Here is a 16,603-nt window from a genome sequence, read left to right as displayed (position 1 = left end):
CGCGCCATAAAAAAAATTGCCACGGCTGACCCGAGCAAACTTTTACTTATTTTCGGGAAAGAAAATTTTTTAAGAAAAAAGTGGTCGTGTAAATAACGCCGTCTTCCACAGTACTTCTTAATCAGCAGATGCAATTCCTTTAATTGCATGTGCTCTAAATTATCACGAAGAGGTTACACTTCACAGAAATACAATTTACGCGTTTAGATCTTCCGTGCGTCGTACACTGTCACCAGTACGCGCCCATAACGCGGAACATATAGGATACCTGACTCGGTCCCCATATTTTTATAGAGGCACTTATGGACCCTTAAATTCTTTTTTTAAATGAATTAGAATAAAAAATATAATATAATACAATTGCCAGAATACTATGTATAGAAGTTAATTGTGAACCGAACGGAAGGTATAAAATGTACGTATAACTTCAAGGACAGTAATATTTTTTCCGCAAGCGAAATTAAAAATTCCAATTTATCCGTATTTTTTCTTTGGACACATAGTTTATGTATGTGAAATTTGATCAAAATGGTACAACGTTTTATTAAAAAAATTTGCAAAATAATGTTAATTTTTAACATATTTTTTAAATAAATATATTTGTCAAAACTCCACTTATGCCATATTATTGGCCTTCTAAAACAGAAAAATTTCCATTTTGAATTTTTTGTCTAGGCCTAATAGTTCCCGAGATATTTGCGAAAATAGTTTTTTCAACCCCAACTTTAAGGGTTATTTTCACCACTTCAGAGTAGATGTTTGCCAAAAAAAAAAAATACGTGTCAAATATTTTCTCGAGTTCTATAACATATAAAAATTTCATCAAAATCGACGTGTATCAGTTGGGTGATGTCCCTTGTTAGTGCTCAAAGGATTCCTAGTAATTAACAATTGAGCAGGAATTTTGTTGATATTTTTAACCCTTTCGCTTCGAGCGTCGGATATATCCGGCATCCACACGGCGACCTGTGCGTACGAGCGCCGGATACATCCGGCATCCACATGATGTGTATACAAGTACCATCTGTGGTCAATAACAAAATCTTCGTTATCGGTAGAACACTACTAATTTCTAAATATTAGTATACTAACTAATTTGTGTTACATTATTAATAATATTAAACGTTCAATTTTAAAGTCTTGTAAATATGTAAATAGCTAAGAATTTGTCAACTGTAATTAGTCTAATGTCTTTAAAGTAACTAATATAATTTTGTTTAACTGTTTTCATATTAAAATGTGAGGAATACATGCTATATTAAAGCAACAATTGTTTTATTAAGCATAGTAATTATGTAAGACTTAAAAAATGTAGATACAAAAACCACGCGCACTGTGCACATTTCTGGCGCGTGCTTCCGTACGGTGATGACACTTCGGCGGACCGGACTGCCGAAGCGAAAGGGTTAACATTTTAACGTTTCTGCTTCTTTTGAACGAAATAAAATATAACATCATATTGTGTTAACTTTACATAAATATATTTATAAGTTTCTATCATTCGGTCCTCAAAAATATTATTAACTCATCTCGTAATGTCTGAAGCAAGCTAGGGAGTATTTTTGTTAAACTTGTAAGTTTATTAATGTTATATAATTTTTTAAAGTTGTTTTGAATTTACTAAGTAACAGAGAATTTTAATTTATCTTATTTTCTATTACTTTTGTTTAGATATTGAATGCCATCGGTACAGATGGCAACATTATGTGAGACCGAATTATTAAGCCAATCGGCATTTAGTACTTTATTATATTGTTAATATTTATTGCATTAAATAAAGTAGCACTGTGATTGCCACTCGATATTTTCGTTGCTGGTTCAGTTTAATCAGCGTTAAGATGTGTTTGGCTAGAGATGTTGTTTGCTACTCTCCTGAAGCGTTCCCAATTTTTTCACATTTTCGTACAATTTATATATGCAATCTTCAAGCTACGAGATGGTAGTTGGAACCAATCCGCAATTACCTTTTAAATTAAGGTGGAGAGGCTGGGTTTGCGTTTCGCTCTCTCCGGTATGTTCGAGCATTTCTTTTCATAGGGCGAATTTACGATATGACATTGTAATAGGCGCCCTAATAATTATACAAAAATACGATTTTTCTTATTTTTTAAATTCATCACATCAACATAACCTGCAATTTTATAATATGCTCTTCACAATTTTCCTTACATTGTAGCCGCGTAAATTCTCCAGAATGCCAAACGAAAAGAAAAACAAAAAGATTACACACAAACAAAATTTGTTCAACAATAAAAGCTTTTCAAACAAGTATTTCGTTAGAAGTTGCTAGTGAAAATAGCATGTCATAATTAATTTAGAAGAAAAATACTCTGTAATTGATTAAATGAATTTATTATAAATAAAATATTTTCAGTCCATAAAATCTTACCACCGTAATTTTTTTATTATGAAAGAATGAAGATAATTAAATTAATACATCTATCATATTTTGGACAGTAATAATTGGGCTGTTATAGTCGTGATACATTCCAAAGTGAAGATGGTAGATAATAATAAAATAAAAATACTTATCTGTGTAATAACACCACTTCAATAAAATCCTCATTTTCAAGAAATTTTATTATTTTTATTATGTTTATAGAAATCAGGCCCGTGAGAGTTGATAATCAAGGAAGAATCTTGGAATCAGAATACGAAGATGATTCGGACCAAAGTGATTCAAAGAAATAAAGAATAATAACTGAATAAGTGAAACATTATCCGTTTCATTAATTTTGAAAGTGAGGGAAGTTAATTTGGATATAAAAAAATCTTTAGTTTTTGGTTAATACTTTTTACACTACTGGATAGTAAGACGTACATTGACCAATACTGCAAAATATAAAAAATTGTCTATTAATACTTATCAATATTTTCAGTTTATTGAAATTTATACTCTTAAATATCTCCCAATAACAAAAAAGTGGGCTTGTCCCATTTTCAAAAAAAGAAAAGGCTGGATTAAGGACTAGCACATGTCATGAATATAGTTTAATTACTGAGCCAAATGACCATTTTCAGACCTTAAATAACTTAAAACATCTTTCTTTCACAAATATAGATTTTTGTTATTTTATTTCAAAATAGAAATTTTACTGTTTGAGATAGACATATTTACTTATAACTTTTTATTGTTTAAATATACAAGAAATTACAATTATCTTAACTGCTTCCTTCGTTGGATCACTGGGACGTTTACCTTATCCTGAATAACAACTACATTTAATGTAGTTACATTATCAAAAAGAAAGGAATTCTATAAATTTCAGTATCATACGTCATGTATATGTATATGTATAGTAATCGGAAGGACACATCTTTCATGTGTTTTCAATATCCCTAATATGCATTAGAAGCCTGTATGGATTATACCGTAGTTACGACGAGGTTGGTGCAAGTACAGGAAACGCAACGCATTATCCTAAATTAACGTCGTGGACGTTAATTATTGGATAACGCAGGTGGTCAGAAAATGACATTAAAATTTGGCGGACGTTAATTGCGTTGGATTCTCAGGCGAACACGTGCATGTTATTGCACTTGACGTGTAATTTTATTAGGCACATCCTCCTGTCTTGCACTACTGTTTCATAATAATGTTCATTTGCGATATTACACGATTAAAAGATCTATAATGGAAAATTTTAATACTGTAATAATATAAAAGAAGTTCCTACGCAATTGATAACTGTACTTATTGTTAATATTAATGATAGAAAGGTGAAACAATAATCTACAAAAAAAGTGAAAAATAAGTAAGATATTGTTTTTTAGTACTATTATATTTGTGCACCTTATTTTAAGTACAATATCTTATTTATTACATTATTATGAACAAAAATTATCTTATTATTCCCATTACAAATTTAAAGCATAGATTTGAAGAATTCCACAAGTTATTGAACTTTCTAACGTTGTATTCTAACTTTATTTTTGTGCAGAACGTCACAGATGATTGAAATGTACAAAGAATACGTGCTTTTGTTTAAAAAACTTCAATCATTTTGAAATATCACAACATTGTTCTTGGAAGTTTTCTATACATCAATAAACAAAGCAGCAATTTAAGCGATTCCATTTAGTTACTCTGTTTTATATGCAGTGTGGGGCATTTATAATAACCGAGCATCTCTCTTACCTGTGATGACAGTAAAAAATATCTAAAATCAATCTTTGTGATCTTGAGGCAGGCAATGCGATGTTGATAGTTTTGTTATAGATGAAAAGAGAATGTACTACAGGTCAGATCGTGTTTTCGGAATATCTTGCATAAAAAATATTAAGCATAAAAAGGATGTGCTCAATGTATATGTTTCGACAGAACAAAAGTTACAATTTTATGTTGAAATTATGTTGAAATATTTCTTTATGTTCTGATATGCTCTGCTTCACTCGTTGTATTAACGACGCGTGAATATTGTATGTAAAAAAAATGGATACTGATTTTGCTGAACAACTAATATAACATTTATTTATTAAACTACAATAACAGTGAATTTTAAAATTCATATAACTAGACTACTGTTGATAACAGTGAAGTCTGAGCGTGCGTATGTAGATTGATTGTGCTACACCAATAAAAATCAATCGTTCATTCTATGATTTGAAAAGATATAAATAGCATTAGCCTCGAGCTTTTTTTTTCATTTTATGCTGTTAAAAACTTCTATAACTTTGATAATATTTAGTTTGTTTATTTTATCGATTATGCTTCATGTAAATTATGTCAATTGTATTAAGTTTTAAAATTTTTTTATTTTTGTGGATGAAATTTGTGATATGTGAAAATTATGGAATCAATTCTAGCAATTTATGCGGAAAACAATATGAAAAGATAATTTACAACTTATATTCAAAGTAGGATGTATTTAAAAACTACAAATCTCTTGATGCCATAAATCTTCTCCTTTCAACAACGGATGGTTTCCTTTGAATATTGTCAAGTCGCTCTCGTGTAAATGGTTTCAAGATTGCAAGGTAAAAAAGTGGATTAAAGTGGGCCAATCTCAACCAAATTTTCATCTGCAATGCCCCATGCCATGAGGATGCTAAGTTCAAAATTTGGTTGAGATTGGTCCAGTAGTTTTGGCCCTAGCGTGGGTAATTTCCCTACATTTTTCATCTTATAGTCTTCGCTAACGCTCAGACAATAACGCTCAGACAACTATTTTGGTGTTGAACTTTTTTGTTTGAATACTTGTTTACTTCTATTTCACTTCTGTTTTACTTCTGATTTACTTCTAATTCATTTCTACCTTTTTTCATCAAGTTCGAACCTAAAAGTATTTTTTCTTTTTAATTGTCACTGCGCGTACAAAAGGGACTACCAAGTATTCGTTCATTTTCAAATTCACAATAACATCAATTCGCTTCCTATTTCCCAGAAATACATAATGAATTCCATATGAATTTATCACTTGTGTTAATTGATAAACTAACATTGAATAAAACGAAAGCAAAATCGGGATTGGTTAATAATTTTATATAAATAATTTAAAATACAAATTGTGCAAATTCTTAGATGAAAATAATTGATGACAGTAACAGGATTTGTAGAACGTAAAAATATTACCCGTAATAGACGAACAAAACCAGAAAATTATAATCGATTCGCAAAATACGAATGTTTTGTGTAAGCGCGAGCGAAATAGGTCCTGCTTGTTCAACAGACAAATTTATAATGAATATTCGGGCCTCGCTCGAGCAATGTCGCGACGCGCTCGGGCCTTTCCTGGAATTCTACCCTTATCTACCATAGCGGCTTTCCTCCTAGACCAGCCTGAAGGTCCCGGAGAACCGCTAGGCGGTTCTCCGTCCACTGTCCCTAATTACCGGAGATTTTCGACATCTCCTACTGTGGGACTACCAGCCTCAGGGCGATACATACACTACCTCCCCTGGCCGTTGGCCTGACCAGCCCCAGGTTTGCCGAAGCACCCCTGTGCACGTAAGGAGATCGCCAGCTAGGCATCGTTTCTAAGAAGTTTACTAATGCTATCTCGCTCGCTCTTACTTCGCTCTTCGATACAAAATAAACTTAACGCTACATTCGCTTTTACAATATAATATTCGCAATTCACAATATTTCGCACAACGAATAACCATGGTTATTTTACATTCACTCACACATAACCCATACTTATACAATTTTCACTTAAAAACTAAATAAACTAAATAAATCAACGATAAGTCTTTAACAACTTGACTATTTCTATTGGAATGGCAGTTTGCCTTATTTTTATCCTTTGACCTTTTTATCGGAAACAAAAATGTTTCCCAGTAATTTATAAAGATTTGAAAAAAAAATAAGAGAGATATGGATCTTCGATTAGTATAATAACTTATTTTAAATTCAATAGCTACGGAAATTGTTTATAGTGAGCTGTACTCAAACATTTAAAAGATAACTGGAAATAAAAAAACTAAATTAAAGGAGTAAAGTATATTTGCAATAATTTAAGTCGGTAATCAGTTTATTTAAGTACGTAATTTCTTTTCGAATCTTGCTGTAGAAAATTCTCTAATTTGTTATATAAAATCTTGTACTACATTCTCTTTATATTATGGACAAAATTAGAAAATTTATAAAGCTTGTATATAAAAAGTGAATATTTTTATTTGAATTTTGACATATGAGATCACAATGAAATGTACATACTTTTAAAGACTTCTTCAGATAAAAGAAAATAAAGCTTACTTATAAACGCATGTTTATAAATAAAGTTACGTAATGCATCATAAACTCTTTATGTCTATATCATAATATAGTAAATATAGTATATGTATAAATTATTTCGACAAAAATTAAAAGAAAAATTAGAACGAAACATGTACTTAATGTAAGTGAATTTATGTTTTGGTCTGTTCGCGCCCGAATGCTCGGTTAAGTATAACGAGCGAGGTAGGAAAGGTGATATTCACAATTGCAAAGTGGACTGTATAAAAAAACTTTACTGTATTTACAGTTTTTCTACGTCCCTCTTAATAACCCGAGCCTCTTCTACTGAATCTGCTCCCGTCAAAAGGTCATCGACATAGAAATCTTCAAAAATTACCTTACTCGCGTCGGGGTATTTCTCCATATTGTCAAGACCAACCTGCCGCAGACATCTCGTAGCCAAAAAACGGGCTGACGCGGTCCTATACGTAAGTAAACATCAAGTGGCTGTGAAGGGTCTTCTCGCCACAAAATGCGTTGCAAAGACCTTTGTTCAGGCGATACAAGTATTTGCCTATACATCTTCTCTATATCGGCGCTAACAACCACGCGATGTTGCTTAAATCTAATAAGAATTGAGAATAGATCGTCTTGAACTACTGGCCCAACCCTTTGTACCTCATTCAATGAAATTCCCGTTGACATCTTGACGGACCCGTCATAAACTACCCGTACACTTGTGGTCGTGCTTGTTTCCTTAATCACAGCATGATGCGGCAGGTAGTAAGTTAAACGCCCGTTTGTCAAAGTATGTCGTGATACCTTTGACATAGGACCAAGCGCAATATATTCCCCAATAAATCCTACATAATCTAAACGTAACGCAGGTGATTTCGCCAGTTTCTTCAATTTCTCTGTCTGCCACATGGTTTACAACATTGACCTCGACCCGAGTCAACCCTGGCCTAACGATGGGCTGATAGACCTGCCATAAATAAACTATTATTTATGGGCTCCTAATAAGTTCTCAACATGGTCTATAGCTGTAAAATGAATATCATGTATTTTCCTTTAATTGATTTACCATCATGTTGTTGTGTCGTAATTGACATCATACGTCTGGAAACACCTAAGGTCTTTTCTCGAATAAATATAAAATATTTACTTTTTATTATTTTATTTCATCGTATTGAATATGTAATAGATTACTCAACATAATTTAAAATGTGTAGACATGTAAGTGGTTAATATTTAAAAACGAGTAATAAAACTTTTCCCAAAAGTATCATAATAATTAATAAAACAGGAGTATGATCATAGTCATAATGATAGTACAACTATAGCATAGTATAATTAGACTATGTTTATAGACATAATATATGATAAATAAATTAATAATCTACATTACATATTGAAGTTTGATGAGATGTATTTTAGCAGATGAAATTCTGTATGTAAATCTTCTATTATACAAATTTAGATCTTTAACTCTTCGATTAACTAATTTTTCAAGTGATTATATTCCATTATAAATATGTATTGCATATATGCATATCTTTACATTCCGTTTCCTTTAAACCTAAAGGTATTTTTTGTAAAAAAAATTGTATACAGGGTGTTCGGCTACTGGTGGGCATAATTTTAGGGGGTGGTAGCTGGGGTGATTTTGAACAACTTTTTCCTTTACCAATATGCTGGTTCAAGCTTAGTTTTCGAATTATTAATGAAAAACACTGACCAATCAGAGCGCGAGAATAGCGCGCGCCCAGATGCGAGAGCGACGGATGCAAACGTGACGATTGACCTTGGTCGTGAACAAACAAATCTCGCGATATCGGTAACATAGTTACCATCATCGGTAATGCGTCAGCCGATATGTAGTTATAAAATTCACAACTATTAATAAGCATAAATTTATTAACGAAACTAATTGTATGGATTAAGCGAAAATAAAGGTGAAGATCAAGCGCTGTTTTTTTAGATAATTAAGAAAAATGACTATTTGTTTAACGACATAAAATTAAAGAATACTCGGACGCTTACCTCATGAGTGAATTTACGATGCTAGAATTCTTCATTAATTTTGAAGTATATCGTCGTATGACAAGAAACCTATTTATTCGCTAAAATCCTACAAGAGCATATCAATACCCGCTCTATGGGATTGTCAAGTAAAAAGGATGACTGTCATATTTGATGTTTTCCGTATAATAATGGTACAATTTTCGGAACCCACACTAAACAAACACACACCATGATTGTTCAGTCCGTAGTATCGAATGTTAAAAATGTCCACCTTTTTTCCACATCAATTCATTTACGAAAGTTCCTCACTATGTACATACTACACATTATGCGTGATGAGTGATTCAAAGAAAAAAGTCAGTTATTGCAAGATGTATTATCGCGATCGCACAACACGTATTACCGACAATATTAAATTTACTTTAATGTTTTAAATGTGCACCATTCTCTTCTAAGCATTCTCGTTCGATCGTCGACAACCAACTGACGTTTTGTACAGAATTTTAGAAACAAAAAACTTGCATTGGTATTGTCTTCCCAGCGTCCGAGTATTCTTTAATTTTATATCGTTAAACAAATAGTCATTTTTCTTAATTATCTAAAAAAAACTACGCTTGACCTTCATCTTTATTTTCGTTTCATCCATACAATGAGTTCCGTTAATAAATTTATACTTATTAGTAGTTGTGAATTTTATAACTACTTACCGGCTGACGTACTACCGATGATGGTAACTATGTTACCGATATCGCGCGATTTGTTTGTTCACGACCAGGGTCAACCGTCACGCTTGCATCCGTCGCTCTCGTATCTGGGCGTGCGCTATTCTCGCGCTCTGATTGGTCAGTGTTTTTCAATAATAATTCAAAAACTAAGCTTTAACCAGCATTTTAGTGAAGAAAATAGTTGTTCAAAATCACCCCAACTACCACCCCCTAAAATTATGCCCACCAGTAGCCTAACACCCTGTACATATGTATAATTCAGTATTAATATCAACTTCGTTAAAAAGTTAATTGAATTATATATATATATATGTATGTATATTATTGTTAATAGAGTTTTAGTGTGATTGTGTTAGACGCTAACTTTCAACGTGTAATGAAACACAATTTTATATTCATGGATCGTAGCATTGTAAAACTCCTCGCCAAATATGTACGCAAGCTTAAATATAAATGTTTTGCAAAAGACGAGCGCGTTACCAAACGCGACAACGAAACCGACATGACACGATGATAATCTGTTCCGACTGCAATTCTGTTTTTTTGGTTACTAAATTCTTCGTTGTTCAAAATATATAAATGTCGACCTTCTTGAAAATTTTTGAAATTAAATGTTTGTAACAGAAAGTCAAAAAATTGTATAGGTGAGTACATCAATAAATACGTTTATTAAATCATAATTATAATAAGTAAAATGTCGTGTATTATTATGTACATGTATCTTAAATGCTGCTGCTATTACGAGCTGTATTTAATGGATTAAGATACAGTGGGTAACAAAAGTAAGTAAGCACTTAGAGCTTGTGGCAAAAAAACATTTGTGTCAAACCAAATATGTAACTTCAAAAAACAAATTGTATATATGCTGAAACTACATGAAATAATCTATATAATTATGCCGATAAAATGTTCATTAGTGCTGGATTTCCTCATAAAAAATAATAAAGATTCACGGTATGCACATTCCAAAAGTAAGTAAACACGACCGGCATTGCTCGATAACTTTTTAATACTTGCAATTTTGCAATTTATTTATGAATGACTTTTATAGATTATTTCATGCCGAATCTGAATTCGTAAACTCTTTCTTTGTAGTAGATATCGTTTTCGAGAAAATTTGACTTAAAGGAAAATTGTAAATTTTCAACTTTGGAAATGTTTCACGGTCTTATAGTTGCTTTTATTCATTTTATTTTTATACCAAACTATTCTGCAAATTCTCTTGAATAAAATGATATGAATTGTGATAACATTATAACTATTTAATTATGTTTAAATGCCAATGGAAGTGAAGAAGAAACCCAAACATTTAAACATAATTAAATAGTTATAATGTTATCACAATTCATATCATTTTATTCAAGAGAATTTGCAGAATAGTTTGGTATAAAAATAAAATGAATAAAAGCAACTATAAGACCGTGAAACATTTCCAAAGTTGAAAATTTACAATTTTCCTTTAAGTCAAATTTTCTCGAAAACGATATCTACTACAAAGAAAGAGTTTACGAATTCAGATTCGGCATGAAATAATCTATAAAAGTCATTCATAAATAAATTGCAAAATTGCAAGTATTAAAAAGTTATCGAGCAATGCCGGTCGTGTTTACTTACTTTTGGAATGTGCATACCGTGAATCTTTATTATTTTTTATGAGGAAATCCAGCACTAATGAACATTTTATCGGCATAATTATATAGATTGTTTCATGTAGTTTCAGCAGATATACAATTTGTTTTTTGAAGTTACATATTTGATTTGACACAAATGTTTTTTTGCCACAAGCTCTAAGTGCTTACTTACTTTTGTTACCCACTGTATATTACATATATATTATTGCGTTTTAATATTCTTTTTGAGGTATTATTGTTACTTCATGTTTTTTACTAATTTGCAAATTTCAAAATACATTTGATAGTTGCACTTTATATTATGCATTATATACAAATAAGGTTTGACTTGGGTACATATTATATAGTTATTGCATATTATATAAAAACCAGTAAAAATGCATAAGTTTAGTATGAATACAGTAAAATACATAAGCATTAATATATTTATTAAAGAGAATTAATAATAGTTTGTCCTTTTGCAAACTTGTTCTTTTGAATTGGAATGCTATATAATGTCTTCATTTCATATTCAAAACGCATCAGAATCTTTTGAACCATTATAAATACATAATAATGTACATACTTACATATATACATATATAAAATTTTTCAAAAATATATTTTAAATATTTTCAAGAAAACATATAAATTTTAATTTAGAAAACATGGTACTGTTTTAATTTAACTTTAATCTTAAACGATTGTAATTTCGGTATCTCTAATACTATTTTTAAACTTATATTACGATAAATTGAGTGTTTATTTGTTTGTATAGCACGCAATAATTTTATTAGGACCATGTATCCTCATATAAATATTTGACATTTAAACAATTGAACCTAAAAATATCTTAAAAGTACTATTGAAAAATTTTATGTATACACATGTTTTACTGTTCAGAGGTTCGTTTACAATATTTGAATTTTACATTTGAGGCTTTAATTGTCATTCTAAAATCATAGAAAATTCCAGTTAATAATCATAATATTAATTTTATTTTCAATAAATTTACTATTTTTATTTCATAATATTTTACTTTCCAGTTATAGCGTTCCATATATTTAAGAAAAAGTATTTTTAACTATTTACGACCGTTTTTAGTAACATAAATGACAAATCCTCATAAAGATTTATACGCCATTAAGATATAGATTGTACGGTATACAGAATAGTTTTTGTCATATCCTAATACACTTTTGTACAATTTTCTTACTATAAAAATACATATCTCTCCCTGAGTTGAAAGTATAATTAAATGTGGTATTTAATCTCATTTATATTTTTTTACATTTATATTCTATTTGAAGATGCAATTTCGTGTGTTAGAAATTAGTTTCAGATTCTGTGAAGTGTATTCTTATTTTCTATGCAGATTAGTAAAAATAGAAAATCTTCTAATACATGTGCCTGAATTTTTAGCCAATAGTGTATGTTCATTTCTTGAATCTCTTCTTTACAAAATAGAAATTTTAGTTTTAAAATAACGATTTTCTGGAAAAGGGTACTAAATAAAAAAATTTTAAAAGGTTAGTGGTTAACAATAAGTAATTAAGAAGAATTTGTCTTCAACCATTACAATTCGCCCCAATTACTTTTTTGATTAATTTGTGTACAAACTGAAGAAATAATTAAATGTATACAATTACATCAAACATGTCGTACGAATATTGATTAATCAAATTACTGACTACAGTATCAAACATATAAATCATAAACAATTCGATATAATTAAGTTACAAATACTTCTGTAACATAACATAAAAATGTGGTATTAAGAATAGTACCTAGTAAATTGAAATGTATAACTGCTTGATTTTCAATACTTACTTTGTATCATAATTTTGTTTAAATTATTTGCTTTAATATATCAATTAGAAAAATATGAAAACCCGTTTTCGGATTAGAAATATTCCTTTTGCTTTGGCAATTGAGGAATCATCTCGGATGAAGAAGACTTCGAAAATACTTTGTGGATAGGAATCGCAACAATCATAGTGAATCGTGTATTTGCAATGGCGGACCTGCAAAATACGAACCGTGAAAATGCTAATAATTCTACGATCAAACATGATACCGTTTCGCAAGAAGCTTGCAGTAAAGGCACGCCTAATCTCTTCGATTGTGATCCGCAGTGCGAATCTTCGGGCTCAACAAATGATCCAACATTGATTGTGCGTAGTAACAAGTTCTTAATACAATGTATCTATGACCATAGTTTAAAACATTGTGTGTATGATCGGTACGCATATTAATAATCATATTTATTGTACCGATCAATGTCCCAGAGGTCAAACGTTAATTAAAATAATACACTGCGGAGCAGAACTATAGTACCACTTACATTTTTAGTAAATTCTGACTTTGGAATAACAATACATAAAAATCATCCATATGAAATTGAAGGGTATAGTGAACAATGAACTTCAGTAAAAATTTGTTGTTATTATTTTACTATATAAGAAAATATAACATGGAAATTGATTTTTCATCGTTGCATAACTATAGCACCATATGAATAAATATCAAATATATAGACATAAATATGATTTTAATATCTTGTAGGACCTCCTTGTTTTGTTATAAGTTGGAAAATTCTATCTGGCATGCTCTCGATGTGTTTCTGAAAAATTCGTTGACTAATTTCATTACATGCTTTTAGTATTGCGTTTTTTGATTCTAAAATATTTTCATACTGTCGATTTTCGACATAAAATTTTCGGACAATAATGGCTCAAATATTTTCCATCGGGTTTTGGTCTGGTGAACATGCTGGCCATTTAATAACATTAATTTTGTTTCTTTCCAACCATGATACTGCTTTCCGACTGGTATGTACAACAGCGTTGTCCTATAAAAATCTTATAAAAGGTAACAAATTGTCTAATAAAATTGCGATGTACTCATCACTACCTCTCTTTTTCGATGGAAAAGCCAATTACAACATGCCATCAATGCAAAAGGCACCCCAAACCATAACACTTTGTCCGCCAAAATTTCTTTTTGAAAAGTATTGTGGCTCTTTTCGGAGATCTCGTCAATATGAATTATAGCCGTCCGGACCATCAAAATTAAACGTTTTTTCATCCGAAAATATAACCTTATTATCAATGATAGAAGTTTAAGTAAATTGGTGTAAAAAGATTTTGACATCTAAGGTTAACTTACGCTTTTCCAGTCGCGATGCATGTTCGCTCGAGCGTATTTAAGTCCTGCAACATTATGCCGTGGTAGAAGTTTTGGTGCAGATTTTAATTTCTGCCTCACCATGTTAGGATTACTTTTCAAAACTCGACGTACTGTCCACCGTGAAATATTTAATTTGAGTTCCTTCTTAATTTAGTTACAGCTGTTTTGGCTGTTACTGGCTGCTTTTACAATTGCTCGTTCGGTACGGAGACTCAATTTTTTCTTTGAACCATCCTTTTTATTATTACCATAATTAACGGAATTATTTAAAAAAATCAAAATGACTTTATTAAACGTCAAAATTTTACCCTTCTCCTCTTCGGTCAAATATCTACCACGTGGCATTGTTGAACAAAGAGTATTGTCAAATTTTTATTTGTACTTTAATAAAGAATGTAATTATTTAGCTTCAGTGAGTTTGTAATTGAACTGGATGGAGAGAAGTTAATTTAATAATATTGGTGCTATAGTTACGCAACAAGCCAAAATCACATTTTCGATTATGTCATTTCTAATAGAAGAGCAACTTCAATGAGACGTAATGTAAAATTTATTGCAACCCATACCATTTCATTTGCTGCAATTGATTTTTTGCATTTTAACTCTGAATTACAGAACAAGTAAAAATGTAGATGGTGCTATAGTTATGCACTGCCGTGTATAACCCAATATGTATTGCAGATTATAACTAATTACTTTTATACAAAAATGTAAAATTTCTACTTTCAGATCAAATATTAAGAATCTATATTTATGAAAGAAAAAGTTTTACATTAATTAAAACCTGAAAATGTTCATATGGCCCAACAATTAAACAATGTTCGTAACATATGTTTTGGTCATTAGTACTGTCCCAAATATTATATATGTAGGGTTTTTTCCACGGGGGTAACCGGTGGTTTTTTTCCATTAACGAGCGATCATCTTTTGTTTAACGACGCTTTGCGTGTGCGAAATGCTTGCGAAGCAATAGTAGCTTTGCGCTCCTGCGAGTAACTTAGGCGGAAAGCAGTGCCGTCCGAAGTGTTGTTCCGTTGTATGTATTTTTGTGTGTTCTTAAATATATATTGTTAATTTTTTTATTAAAACATATCCGTGTTTTTTTCTCCTTCATTAATGGGAAAATGACATAAAAGTTCAAAGCAGAAGTTTGTTTTTTGCGCGAAAAAATCGGTTTTTGATTTTTTTAACTACGGCGCACCTCACCGAAAAATCTGAAAAAATTAGAGAATAATAGTTGTATTAACACCTAACTACCACATTAATATAAAAGTAGTGCTCCGACATCTTCACTAAAAAATCGCATTTTTTTTTATTTTTTTTTCGGTTTTTGATTTTTGACGACTACAATTTGCGATCAAAAAATCTGAAAAAATTCTATAATATGCGCTATCTAGACCTCAATGTTTTAGAATTTTTTTAGAATTTTTGTACGAAATTTGTAGGCAAAAAAGGCCAAAAACCGGAATTTCGTTTTTTCCCTTTTACTACCCCCACGGATGAGATAGGGAGTTGAAACTTGGTGTGAGATGTTTTTTTCGGATATGCTACTGACTGACGAATTGGGTTCCTAATTCGACTCAAGGGCACATTTCACTACCTTATCCGGCTATACCCTTTGTCGTGATACAGATATCAAGATTTGAATATTGAAAAATTTAAGAATTAAATAATTTTCTAACTAGGGAATTTTTAGATTTATGGGTGCAGCGATTTGTGGATTTGGAAATTTGAAGTTTTGAAATCTACCAATATAAAGATTTTAAAGTTTAAACCCAGAAATATGTATTTGAAAATGTGGAAACTTAAAATCAAGTAATTCGTAGGTTTTTAAATTTGTAAATTGAAGAATTTGTGAATCTAAGAATTTGCTTATATTTCTTATCTTGCTTACATTTAACTGTTAGCCGGAAACGTGCTATTTTGAGTCATGTACGTAGAAGTTTATATAAAACATTTTCATATTGATTTAAAGAATAATTAATATATTTTATTTCGAACAGCAATATGCAATGCGTAATATTCTATCGCGCATTTGTAACAGTTCTTGTTATCTGCGTTATCGAGTTCTCGTTATCAGAAACACTTTTTTCGAGTATTTTATAGTCACGGTGGTAGATTAATGATAAATTTTTTTATTGAATACCAAAGTATAGATAAACTATTGAAATAAAATTATAATCATAAAAATTTGAAAAATGTTTATTATATTTTAATTGTTATACAGATTAATACCAAATTAGTAATGAATTGTTAATAGATAAATAGATAAAAACGATGAATAGTAAAAAACTTCGAAACGTTACTTAAAGTAGATAATATTGTTTTGTTTTTAACGATAATTAGTAATTCCACGTATTTTGATTATTCTGTTTTTTTTTTTTTTTTTTTTTTTT

General features: G+C 30.5%; 2 protein-coding genes across 18 annotated transcripts in view; both read left to right on the top strand.

Moving 5' to 3' along the window:
• Window positions 1-16,603, top strand: part of LOC105663968 (cyclic nucleotide-gated channel alpha-3-like) — a 1,281,713-nt gene that overhangs the window by 898,613 nt on the left and 366,497 nt on the right. The gene's annotated exons all lie outside the window — the stretch shown is intronic.
• Window positions 9,875-16,603, top strand: part of LOC143265234 (uncharacterized) — a 115,825-nt gene continuing 109,096 nt past the window's right edge. For 8 of the 13 annotated variants that reach the window (XR_013039532.1, XR_013039534.1, XR_013039533.1 and 5 more), the window contains exons 1-2: window positions 9,875-10,052; window positions 12,926-13,192. The gene's annotated coding sequence lies outside the window, so the exon portion shown is untranslated. Of the gene's footprint in view, window positions 10,053-12,896; window positions 13,193-16,603 lie in introns of all 13 variants that reach the window. The other 5 variants (XR_013039536.1, XR_013039535.1, XR_013039538.1 and 2 more) reach the window with 3 other exon arrangements.

This window comes from Megachile rotundata, chromosome 10 (assembly GCF_050947335.1).
Source record: "Megachile rotundata isolate GNS110a chromosome 10, iyMegRotu1, whole genome shotgun sequence".
Classification (NCBI taxonomy): domain Eukaryota; kingdom Metazoa; phylum Arthropoda; class Insecta; order Hymenoptera; family Megachilidae; genus Megachile; species Megachile rotundata.
This window is presented reverse-complemented; position numbering and strand designations above follow the sequence as displayed.